This window comes from Podarcis vaucheri (assembly GCF_965113315.1).
Source record: "Podarcis vaucheri genome assembly, chromosome: 10".
Lineage (NCBI taxonomy): Eukaryota > Metazoa > Chordata > Lepidosauria > Squamata > Lacertidae > Podarcis > Podarcis vaucheri.
In genome coordinates, this window is record NC_138748.1 from 42,122,054 (window position 1) to 42,134,184 (window position 12,131).

General features: G+C 43.1%; 1 protein-coding gene and 1 long non-coding RNA gene across 10 annotated transcripts in view; one reads left to right on the top strand and one right to left on the bottom strand.

Annotated features, from left to right (window-relative positions):
• Positions 1 to 12,131, bottom strand: part of GRIN2B (glutamate ionotropic receptor NMDA type subunit 2B) — a 285,857-nt gene that overhangs the window by 188,334 nt on the left and 85,392 nt on the right. The gene's annotated exons all lie outside the window — the stretch shown is intronic.
• LOC309541855 overlaps positions 1 to 12,131 on the top strand; it is a 55,533-nt gene that overhangs the window by 23,873 nt on the left and 19,529 nt on the right. The gene's annotated exons all lie outside the window — the stretch shown is intronic.

The following is a 12,131-nucleotide window of genomic DNA, read 5'->3' on the forward strand; positions in this document are numbered from 1 at the left end:
CTAGTAGATATTACTATTATAGCCACAAGCCTATCATCTTCCCAGTATCTTCCATTTTTAGGCGATGTATAGACAGACAGAGAGGTCATGTATCCACAGCAGTGACCAGAGGAGGAATGACTGCTGGGAAGAGGAGAGAGAGAAGAAATACCATGGTGTACCCGTAGCTGCAAAACCAGACGCCTTCATCTGCCCCACTTGCATCAAAACATCTCTCCCATTTTTGTTTCTACAGCCACCATAACTTTCCAACAGTTTGACCTTACCATAAATGGCACACTCTTCCATTGTTGCTAGAGACAAACAGATGCCAACAACAGTAGTCAATTCTCTTAGATTCTAGAATCCTTTCCTTCCAAACTAATACTGGGAGGGAGGCAAAGAAAGTGACTCTTTGAAAAACAATTGTGAGTTGCACATAAGGCATTGCATTTTATTGGTTCAGATCAATATTATATCTAGCACTGATTTAAGTGCCAGTAGCTCTCTGAGGTGTCAGGTAGAGGCCTTTCATGGCACAGCTACTTTTCAGGTAGGGATGGCAGAAATTGAACCTGGAACCTTCCGCATGCAAAGCTCTTCCACTTAGCTATGGCCTTGCAGTTACCAATAATAATAATAATAATAATAATAATAAATTTTATTTATATCCCGCCCTCCCCAGCCGAAGCTGGGCTCAGGGCGGCTAACAACACTCAAAATAACTCAACATTCTAAAACATTCATTATAAAATTAATTAAATCAAATTAAAATCAAATTAATGGCAACCATCAAGCAAAATTTTGTGCAGATTGCCAGAGGAGGGGGTCAGGCTGCGCCCTGACAAAAGGCCTGGTGGAACAGCTCTGTCTTGCAGGCCCTGCGGAAGGATGTCAAGTCCTGCAGGGCCCTAGTCTCTTGTGACAGAGCGTTCCACCAGATTGGAGCCGCGGCCGAGAAGGCCCTGGCTCTAGTTGAGGCCAGCCTAACCTCTCTGAGGCCTGGGATCTTTAGGGTGTTTTTATTTGCAGACCGTAAATTTCTCTGTGGGACATACCAGGAGAGGCGGTCCCGTAGGTACGAGGGTCCTAGGCTGTATAGGGCTTTAAAGGTTAAAACCAGCACCTTAAACCTGATCCTGTACTCCACTGGGAGCCAGTGCAGCTGGTACAGCACTGGATGGGTATGATCTCGCAGCGAAGACCCCGTAAGGAGTCTCGCCGCGGCATTCTGCACCCGCTGGAGCTTCTGGGTCAGTCTCAAGGGCAGCCCCACGTAGAGCGAGTTACAATAATCCAGTCTGGAGGTGACCGTCGCATGGATCACAGTGGCTAGGTCAGGGCGAGAGAGATAAGGAGCCAACTGCTTAGCTTGGCGGAGATGAAAAAATGCCGCCTTTGTTATAGCTGTAATCTGCGCCTCCATAGAGAGGGAGGTATCGAAGATTACACCCAAACTCTTCACGGATGATGCTGGCACTAATTGCACCCCCGCAAGAGACGGGAGTTGCCCCCTCAATCCCATATCGCTCCGTCCCAGCCAGAGGACCTCTGTCTTCGAAGGATTTAACTTCAACCGGCTCCCACGTAACCATCCAGCCACAGCTTCCAGACATCTGGTCAGTGTATCTGGGGCCGAGTCAGGATGGCCATCCATCAACAGATAGAGTTGGGTGTCATCGGCATACTGATGGCAACCCAGCCCAAAACTCCGGACAAGCTGGGCGAGGGGGCGCATAAAGATGTTAAAAAGCATCGGGGAGAGAATCGCACCCTGAGGCACTCCACACACCAAGGAGTGGCGCGATGACAATTCCCCCCCAAGCGCCACCCAATGAATGATTTGAGGATCTAAGAAAGCAGGATAAGTCAATTTCACACTCTAGAGTTTCAATTTCAATTTGATGCTGATTTGGGGCAAAGAAAATATTGAATTAAATTAATTTAGATTGTTAGATTATAATAAAGGTTTGCCTATTCCACAATCAAGAATCTAATCTACTTGACCAGCTGTGGATAGTGCAAATTGATTTAATAAATGTGTGTGTGAAACACACATATTTAAAAGAAAATGTCATATAATGCTTATTAGCAATAGCGGCAGCACAGCTCTTAAAGCATTGGTCAATCTGGCTAAATAAGCAATTGTGAGATTAGATGTTTTCCCACGTGCTCTTAGTGAGCAAATCTAGGCTCGAAAGACATTTTTAAGAGAAGTGGTGTGGACTTAAACAACCTGAACCAATCAAGATTCATGGTTAGCTAAAGTTGCTGAGAGAGAGAGAGAGAGAGAGAGAGAGAGAGAGAGAGAGATGATGTTTATATATAATGGATATATTTCACAGTTTAGACACACAAGCACCAATAATTGCATTTCATTCATTCCAAGTCAATTTAAAAGGCTAAGGAAGAAGTCCTATGTTTGAGGTGAGCAATGGGCAGCCTAGGAGCTACAACTGGCCTGTGGCTCCTTAGCACTGAACAGTGGCAATCAAACGGGTCAGACTATGCATCCAGGAGATCCCAGGTTCAAACCCTGGAATTTCCAGGCACACCTGAGAGAGGCTCCTGTCTGAAACTCTGGAGAATCACTGCCAGTCAGTGAAGATACTACAGAGCTGGACGGACCCACTGTCTGACTCAGTATAAAGCAGATTCCTATGTTGGGTAGCCTATCATTTAATCCAGGGCTATTTCCCCACCAGTTGGCCTCCATCACTGCCACCTCCTCCCTTCTTCCTCCTTCCTCCTGTTGAGGAATGAACCATCCAGCAGCCAGTTGTCTGAGAAAGAAAGAAGTTGTGCCATATTCCATGTCAGGCACTCAGCCATAAAGCACTTTTCTTCCCAGCAGCAGAAGCAAGATGAGGCAGCTCCAGTGGCAACAAATGGGCAACCGGTGAGGTGTTTTTCCATGGCCTTGGCTCCCACATCTCTCTCTCTCTCTCTCTCTCTCTCTCTCTCTCTCTGCTTTTAGTTCTTGGTATTATCCCACTGATATTTATTCTTCCAGTTCCACAGCCGAAGGTGTCCTGCTCCCTCCAAAGACTCTGCCCTTAGACCCTTACACTTGGCACTGACTCTTACAACATGTCACCTGCCTTAAAGGTAAAAGTAAAGGGACCCCTGACCATTAGGTCCAGTCATGACCGACTCTGGGGTTGAGGCACTCATCTCACTTTACTGGCTGAGGGAGCTGATGTACAGCTTCCGGGTCATGTGACCAGCATGACTAAGCTGCTTGTGGCGAACCAGAGCAGCGCACGGAAACGTCGTTTACCTTTCCACCAAAGCAGTACCTATTTATCTACTTGCACTTTGATGTGCTTTCGAACTGCTATGTTGGCTGGGACCAAACAATGGGAGCTCACACCGTTGCAGGGATTCGAACTGCTGATCTTCTGATCGGCAAGTCCTAAGCTCTGTGGTTTAACCCACAGCACCACCCGCGTCCCTGTCACCTGCCTTAGTTCTTTCAAAATTCCTTTCAAAACCCACCTTTTCCATGACATTTTTGCTACAACCCCCTATTTGCTATACCCCACTCTATGGATGAGGAAACTACTGCCCTCCAGATGTTGCTTGATTAGAACTCCCAACATCCTTGGCTCTTAGTTGTATTGACTGAAACTGATAGGAGTTGGATTCCAACAATGTCGGGGTGGGGGGGAAGGTTCCTCACTCCTGCTCTATAGTCTTATCCTTCCCTGCCACCCAGCAGCTCCTCTGTGGGCTTCAATCATGATTGGGAGAGCTATAGTCTTGCACGTGGATATGTTGTTGTTTAGTCGTGTCCGACTCTTCATGACCCCATGGACCAGAGCATGCCAGGCACTCCTGTCTTCCACTGCCTCCCGCAGTTTGGTCAAACTCATGCTGGTAGCTTCGAGAAAACTGTCCAACCATCTTGTCCTCTGTCATCCCCTTCTCCTTGTGCCCTCAATCTTTCCCAACATCAGGGTCTTTTCCAGGTAGTCTTCTCTTCTCATGAGGTTCTCAAAGTATTAGAGCCTCAGCGAGAGAGCATCTCCAATACTAGACAGCATCTTAAAAAGCAGAGACATCACTTTGCTGACAAAGGTCCGTATAGTTAAACCTTTGGTTTTCCCAGTAATGATGTATGGAAGTGAGAGCTGGACCATAAAGAAGGCTGATCGCTGAAGAATTGATGCTTTTGAATTATGGTGCTGGAGGAGACTCTTGAGAGTCCCATGGACTGCAAGAAGATCAAGCCTATCCATTCTGAAGGAAATCAGCCCTGAGTGCTCACTGGAAGGACAGATCCTGAAGCTGAGGCACATGGATATAGGATGAAACAAAAATGAGGGAGGGGGACCAGCTACATTAGTGTCAGTGCACCAAAGCCCCCATCAGATGGATGCTTTGATACTTTAAGTGGAGACAATGCTGATAAAGCCTGGATGTCTGTTTAGTGAAGCCTTAACAATCACTTTTAAGCATCCAGTGGGTGATAAGAAGCAAGGGAAAACATTCTGACATTCCCCACTTAAACTTCTTATATATTTATGAAAGAGGTGATAGTATCCTTCGCTGACTCTCAGTTCTTTTATGTATCTGAATAAACTCAGCCAGATACTTAATAGCCTGAAAACATGAGATGATTCTGCAACAAGGCAGAGTGCATCCATCTTTCTCTCCAATTCTGTGACAGTGATAGAAGGAGTAGACTATGGTCCACAGCAGCAGTCAGGGGTGGTGCAATGCTAATAAATTGCTGCCACCACAAATAAGCAACCAAGGCAAGTGCATGCAGGCAAGTGCATGCATGGGGGGGGGGGGAGGTTGGGTTCCAGGCCTTTACTGGCAGGTGTCGTTTGGTAACGTTTGATGCAGGGATAGTGAAGTCAGCACCATGTAGCCATAAAACTGCTAACTGACCACAAGTATCTGCTCTTGGTCAGTCAGCAATCACGTGCCTGCATTATTATTATTATTATTATTATTATTATTATTATTATTATTTATTAAATTTCTACACCACTCACTCTTCATTCAAAGTTCACAGGGTAGTTTGCAATATAAAAACACAGAAATGCATACTACAATGACAAACAAAACAATACCCCTCCACACACGAACAATTTAAAAGCCCATAGATTTCTCAGCCCAAGGCCAGGGAGAAGAAGAATGTTTTCTCCCAGGGCCTAAAGATATGTAATGAAGGCACCAGGAAACAGCTTTCACCTCTATCTCTAGTCCACCAGAGATAACTGATCAGCACAATCAGAGAGTTTGCTCTTATTATTGTACTATCCATGTGCATAGTGCTTTACAGAGTGCAATAGGATAGGTTCCCTGCCCTGAGGAGTTTACAAACTGTAATTTCACATGGGGAAAAGAATAGAGGAAGAGGAGGAAAGTGAAGGCAGGGGTAAACATATGTGATTATTCCAATCACACATATTTAGGCTTGGGTATAGATTCAAGGATTATCCACACTTACCTTTCCTCTGCTCTTCCCAGGCACGGTCTGCACTTTAAAGCTCCGTGTCCAAGCACCCTTTTTTTTGGCTCCAAAGCTTTCCCTATGAACACCTGCTATTTAAAGTTTGATTGGAGCAAACTTTAATCCACAGAAAACCCAAATTGACATTTGCTCTGCTTTAGTGCTAAACAGCGGGTTTTTGCAGGTTTTTGCTCCAGGGCAAAAACAACAGCAACAATGCTTGGACATGAAGCTTTTAAGCATGGACCTGTGCCTGGAAAGAGTAGGCAAAAGGTAAGTGTGGAATCTTTGTCTGTTGCTGCAGACCCAGTATGTGCAGATCCAGTTGCAGATTGACTGCAGGGCTTGGCAGGCAGGCAGGTGTGCAATACAACAGAATACATAGTGCAGGTTCACTGTCAGAGTCCATGGCAATGCACTGTGGGAGCCGGAAACAAGACTAGTTTCTCCTCACATTAACTGAAGCTGCGGTTCTGTAGGGTTTCATGTTAGCTTTCCAATTCTGGGTCCCATACTGTAGCAAATGTGTGTGTGTTTTTAAGAGGTTTTTGTTCACTTTAGCCATATTAGTTAATGTTGTCTTGGTTATTATTCTCTGAACGTTTTGCTGGGGAACTGTAGGAGAGCTGCACTTCCCCAACCTTTGATCTATCCATCCTATCTTTGACTGGCTAAGAGCCATTTGCAAGCTCGAATATTTTCTTTCTCACATGTGAACATCACCATGGCCTTCAGTGATATTACTTAGAGCCACATTAAGAGGCCTGACCAATTCATATAACACACACACCAAAAAAAAAATTAAACACAAATGCCATTTCCAAAGGACTGCAGTGTGTGAGGCACCAATCTCCCCAACAATAGTGTGAAACACTATATATATATATATATATATATATATATATATATATATACACACACACACACACACACACACACACACACACTATCTATCTATGCCCTTATCTTCACTGAATTGAAGTGGGTTCAGCAGCAGCAGAGGAAACATTTAATACATTGAAGATAAAAATCACCATTTTACAATTTCATCCTAAATAATGCAAAACATTATTTTTATTCTGAAAGTGTGGCCCAGAGAAAAAAAGTTTGAGAACCACTGGGATTAGAACTGCTCAGAGTCATGCCTTCTAGGCACAGGACAAGCAGAAGTGTAGGCAAGCCCTATGTTGCTTCGGTACCTAACTTTGTGTTTCAAAGTGTTTGCTTGTTTCATGCTCTGCTTCCTGCCTCTGTTTCTGAAGTTTTTCATCTGGAAAACGTAAGAGCACGCCATGCCAAGTGATGATACAAAATGCATACATTTGCTACATTCTAAACATGAAAAAGCATTTGCGGGCTATAGGAAACTATACATTGTGCCATTGTGCCACGTTAACAGCTTCTGAAACAGTGGTCGTATTAGTCCGTTGCAGCAAAAACGTGACTCTTGTAGCATTTTAAAGACCAACACATTTAACATGTTATAAACTTTTGTGAGTTAAAGAAAGATTATGCCATAATAAATTTGTTACTCTTTACCATGCTGCAAGACTGTTGATGATGAAACTAATATTTTATAAATCATTTGGCAGAGTATACACTAGATTAGCATGAAGTTGGCATTTTCATTACTACACTATGTATGCTTGGCTTACTTAATTTAAAAGAAGACATGTTTCCTCTGACAAATGTTAGTGGCAGATATGCTATTTCACCTCCATCTTCTTTTGGAGCCTGTCCTCTACTAGTATTTTTCATCAAAATTATCCGGCAACACAAAGTATTAAGAGTGATAATTTACATTCACAAGGACAGGTATGTAGAAGAGTAAGTCTCACTTGATCAAATTCCCCAGCTAGATTTGCAACTGGACATTCTACCCTTGATTATTTATTTAATAGCCTATCAAATTCTATCAAATTCAGTAGACCCAAGTCCCCTGTAAAGAAAGTCATGCCAACTGGCATCTAGCCTGAACATTACTCTTTTGCTGTTTGTACCCTATATTCAACATAGTTTCAGGGCAAAGTGAATAAAAAAGAAATTTCCTCTGGGCTCCTTTAATCAGGGAATAAATCCAACATTATTTCCCTGGAGTATGTACTATGATACATCTATGGCAGGCTACTCTTGGACAATATGCATGCCTCATTTGAGAAAGCCCTAAAGCTGTCCTGCAGTGCTGTGGCAATGTAGAGGCTCCATAATATGCAACTGTCAAGAATCCTGGAACCTGTGAAGCCTAACGTTCTAAATTTTCCATATAGTTGGCTGAAATAGCAGGCTCCATATCATATTGTTCTGCCAGTCACCTACTTAACCAGCATCTCTTTGACTCTGCATCACTATATGGGGAAAAGCATGCCCATCTTCATCCTAATTCTCATCTTCTAGGGGCAATTGCTGGCATTTATCTCCTGTTCCTCCAGCATCCCCTGCCTGCATGCCTCCCATTGGTCAATTGCTCTTCTAGCTATCAATTTCTATCACCTCAAGTAAGCAGCATAAAGCATAACATCATGCTCCTTTACTTTGTCACTCATCTTTCCAGCATCTCCACAAATTACCAAATGTGTGTGAAAGTAACCCTCAACAAAAGTCTTTGCTACATGACTTTGCCTAGTATAAGGCAAAATAGACTAATATTCCTGGTTGAGTTGCTGTTTTTTATTTCCCTTTTGATGGTGCATACTCAATGTTTTCCCCATTTCCCCCTTTTTATACTCCCCTTGAATAAATTTCTTAATTGGATTCCTGGCCTGTACCAGTTTCTCCTCCCACTCAGGGACTGCCAGTCCGTCTCCTCTGCTTATTATTTACCTGATTTTAGTTATAGCCTGCTCTTCACCAATGAGTCTCAGGGCAGGTTACAAAAATGCCATAATTAAAATAAGTCCAATGTAGAATTGAAATAAATAAAACAGCAACGATGTCCAATTTCTGAATAACAAAACAGAAACACATAACGGGTACACAGCCATGCTGGAAGAAGGAAGTCGCCCATTCAACCAGAGGCCTGGGAAAACAGCTGTGTCTTGATCAATCACTGAAAAGTTTATTGTGCTAGTACAAGACCTGACTTAGAGGGAAACTCATTCCACAACCTATGGCCCACTACAGAGAAGACCCTCTCATGTGCTGCGGACTCCTTGAACCACAGCAGGTGGTGGCACGACCAACTGGGCCTCCCCTGGTGATGTTAATACCAAGGCAAGTAGATTTGGGAGGAGGCAATCCTTCAGATATTTGGGGAGCAAGTCATTTAGGACTTTATATGTCAACATTAACACCTTCAATTGGGATGCATAGTGAATTGGCAAACAGTGCTGATATTTTGAGACCAGTATGCTCTGGTGGTGGAATTCAACTAAGTTTTACTTGGAGTAGAAATTAATAAACATGACTAAACTATGTTCATTAATATCAACAGGCCTTCTCTGAGTAAACCTTAGTTGAATACCACCCTGTGTCCTGCTGGGCTATGTGTCTACATTACAGATCCAGGTTCATGGAAAGCCATGAGTGGCGATATGCTGAAGATGCCCAGCAGGAGATTTTCAATTGAGCTGGAAGTCCTCCAACTCCTGAGCAGATCCTCTCATAAGCCAGTGGAAGTCTCATAGTCTTTGACCTAGCAGTCAATCCAACAGGTGGTAGAAAGAAGAAGCTGAAATCACAAACTGGTTTTTTTTAAACAATCTGTGTGTGTGTGTGTGTGTGTGTGTGTGTGTGTGTGTGTGTGTTTCAGCACCTTAACCAAATTCTTGGTGAAGCATCTTTGGGCCTGGTCCTACTTTTTCCTTCCCCATGTCTTTGGCACCTTTGGTGGCTAGCAGGAGCCACAGAAACTGTTGGTGCACATTTCTAGGTGTGCAGAAGGGGAAAACCCATGCCCACTGCCCAACCAATTCACTGCATGTCCTGGTGGGAAGGGAAGGAAGCTGTGCCCCACTAGGTCTCTCTGCAGCATGGTGAGAACATAGCTCTACGAGTGCTTAACTCAGAAATGACATTGACACCACCTTATACAATGGACATGACTGTAAGATGGAACTGCTACAGACACTGCCTCTTTCAATGGCTCCCTGGCCTCAAGTCCTTATAGCTGCCAGTGCCATTTTATCTCTCAGCCAGGCAGTGCAAAGGAACATACCTCCTCCATCTCTCAGCTATCCTTAGCATCCCACCGTGATATGCTATCCAGTAATGCAAAGCAGTATGGGCCAGCTTATATGCTTAGCAAAATCAGATGGCAAATCTTTTCCAGGACTGTATCACTCTAGGATGCAGATGGCAGGAAACACCAGTATGAACACTTCCCATCATTAAAACTTATTACACATACAAAACTAGTATGTTGGAGAGATTGATTCAACCTAGCCTTCTCCCTGACATAGTGTGGGGGGGTTTCTCTTATTTTCAGGGAATTTCATCCATAGGATAGCATTCAAACATGCAGCCTCCCCCACCTACAGCCTAAAGTGGGGCAATTCAGAAAAGCTCTGCTACTTTTTTCTACTGGATGTATAAAAGGGTCCTATGCCATTACACTAGAGATGCAAGACTTCAGCAGATTTTTTTTATTGCACATTTATGATTATTTGTGCTCATAATGCTATACATTATGTAGACAATCCTGCTTTTAATACTGCTTGTTCCTGCAAAAGTTTTGGAGTGGTCATACTGCTTCATTTCCAATCAGCACATTCACTGTAGCTTCATGCTAAAAATCCAGTAACTTTTCATACCACAAATGTTCTGGTTATTTATTTATTTTGTCCAGCAGAAAGAAATAATGTGGTAGTAATGGAGGTGCATTGAGAATAAAGCAGAATAAATCCACCACTAATGCACTATTGTTGTGTTAAGAGCATGTTGCAGAATACACCCACAATAAAACACCAATCTGGAAGGACACAAAGAATAAACATGTTGGTTATCACTTGAGACTCTTCAGCTGGAAGGGAAAGAGGAAACAAGGCAGCATATGTCTTAGATATATTAAGCAGGGTATTGCTAGTGGGATCAAAAACATAGTTAGCTGCATACAAACTGCTGGTAGATTGAATATCATTTACCATTGTCCACATTCTAGAAAGCCCTCTTCATAGTAGACTAGGTATACAGAAGAGCAACAGATGAATACCAGAACTGAGAACTTACCTTATGAGATTGAGCTTTTAATCTTAGATACAGTGGTAGTACTCTACAAATAAATTGGGGGCGAGTGCTAACACCACAAAGTGGGGAGCTTCTCATATTAAAGCAGAATGGGAACGAGAATGAATGACTACAAAATGGCCACACTTTCTAGAGTGGACTTGCTCTGTGTTTATGACACATCATAATTCTAATTATATAGACCGATATCTGTAACGTGTGGATTGTCAATCCTCTGGGCACAGAATGAGCAAGGTCATCCGTGGACCTAGTTCTATGATTCTCTGAAAACACATGCTTATCGTCATAATCTACAAAGTAGAAGAAAACTACTCATATCTCCTGATATATGCAGTGCTTTTTTTCTTAAAAAAATGTTTAGGGGTACTCTCATTTTCCTACTCTAATTGAAATACTGCCCCTCAATGAGGCCAAACTTAGATTCACAAAATGTTAGCGGTATGTGTGCCCCTGTGTCCCCCCAGAAAAAAGCACTGGATATATGTATATGTGTAGATGCTCTGGGTTATCACTGAACTTCCTCAAAACAGTCCCTGGGGACAGGGGAATGTTAGGGTAAACCAATTCCATTTTCTGTTTTGTTTTGTTTTACATGTGTTTAAAACTAATGAATGTTTTGCAGGAAAGCTGGTTTTATTAATGGTTTGTCCATGACGGTTTTGTGAAACCAAAATACTTATTCCTGTGGTCTTTGGTGGGAAATTCAGATTATGTGAGGCACTTCCAGTTTTATCATCCTGGTTTCTTACTGTTCTTCTTAAAGAAAAAGCAATTAAAATAAGCAAGGCTTCTTATGGGTGTGGGGGGGTGTCATGGGTCTACAGGATGTATGTGCTCACTCTTTCTTGGTTTGGTAGTGTAGCTGTCCCTGGGTAGGAAATGCTGGCATGCAAATGTCCCAAGCATCCCTATGTGCACCTTCCCATCCTCTCCTGATCTTCTGCAAGAGAAGATGCTAACTAGTGAACATAGTTAGAATGTTCTCTTCTATTGGGCAGGGTCTTTTTTTTAAATCTTGGAGAAGATTCTAGCCATGTTCAACTGAAGGCATTTAGAGCCCTCCTTCAGATCTTTGCACATCAGGTGAGGAGGTGGCAGGGGAGCACATGCAGGGATGTTGGTGGCAGACCCAGTGCACACACACACATACACTCTCCCCAGTTTACAGCCTCGTGCATTATTTTTAACAACATGCATATAATTGTTTTTTAACCTGATATTATGAGTCATAACACTGGCAAATAAGTGATTAAAATGGGGCATAATGATTGCCACACCAACACAATGTCCTCAGCCTTGAACTGTAACTGTGCAAGGTCACAGAAGGTGAGTGAACAGAAGAGTGAACTTCTGAAGGTTTTTCTGCCACTCCCACGAAGCCAAATACATAGACCCAATTCTGCAGACCTGGTATTTGGTAATAACTGACAGAAAGCAAAGCAGGACAGATCTGCTTCGCTTGCCAAGGACAAGATGCTGCTTGTTCCAAGAACCTCAGTGACAA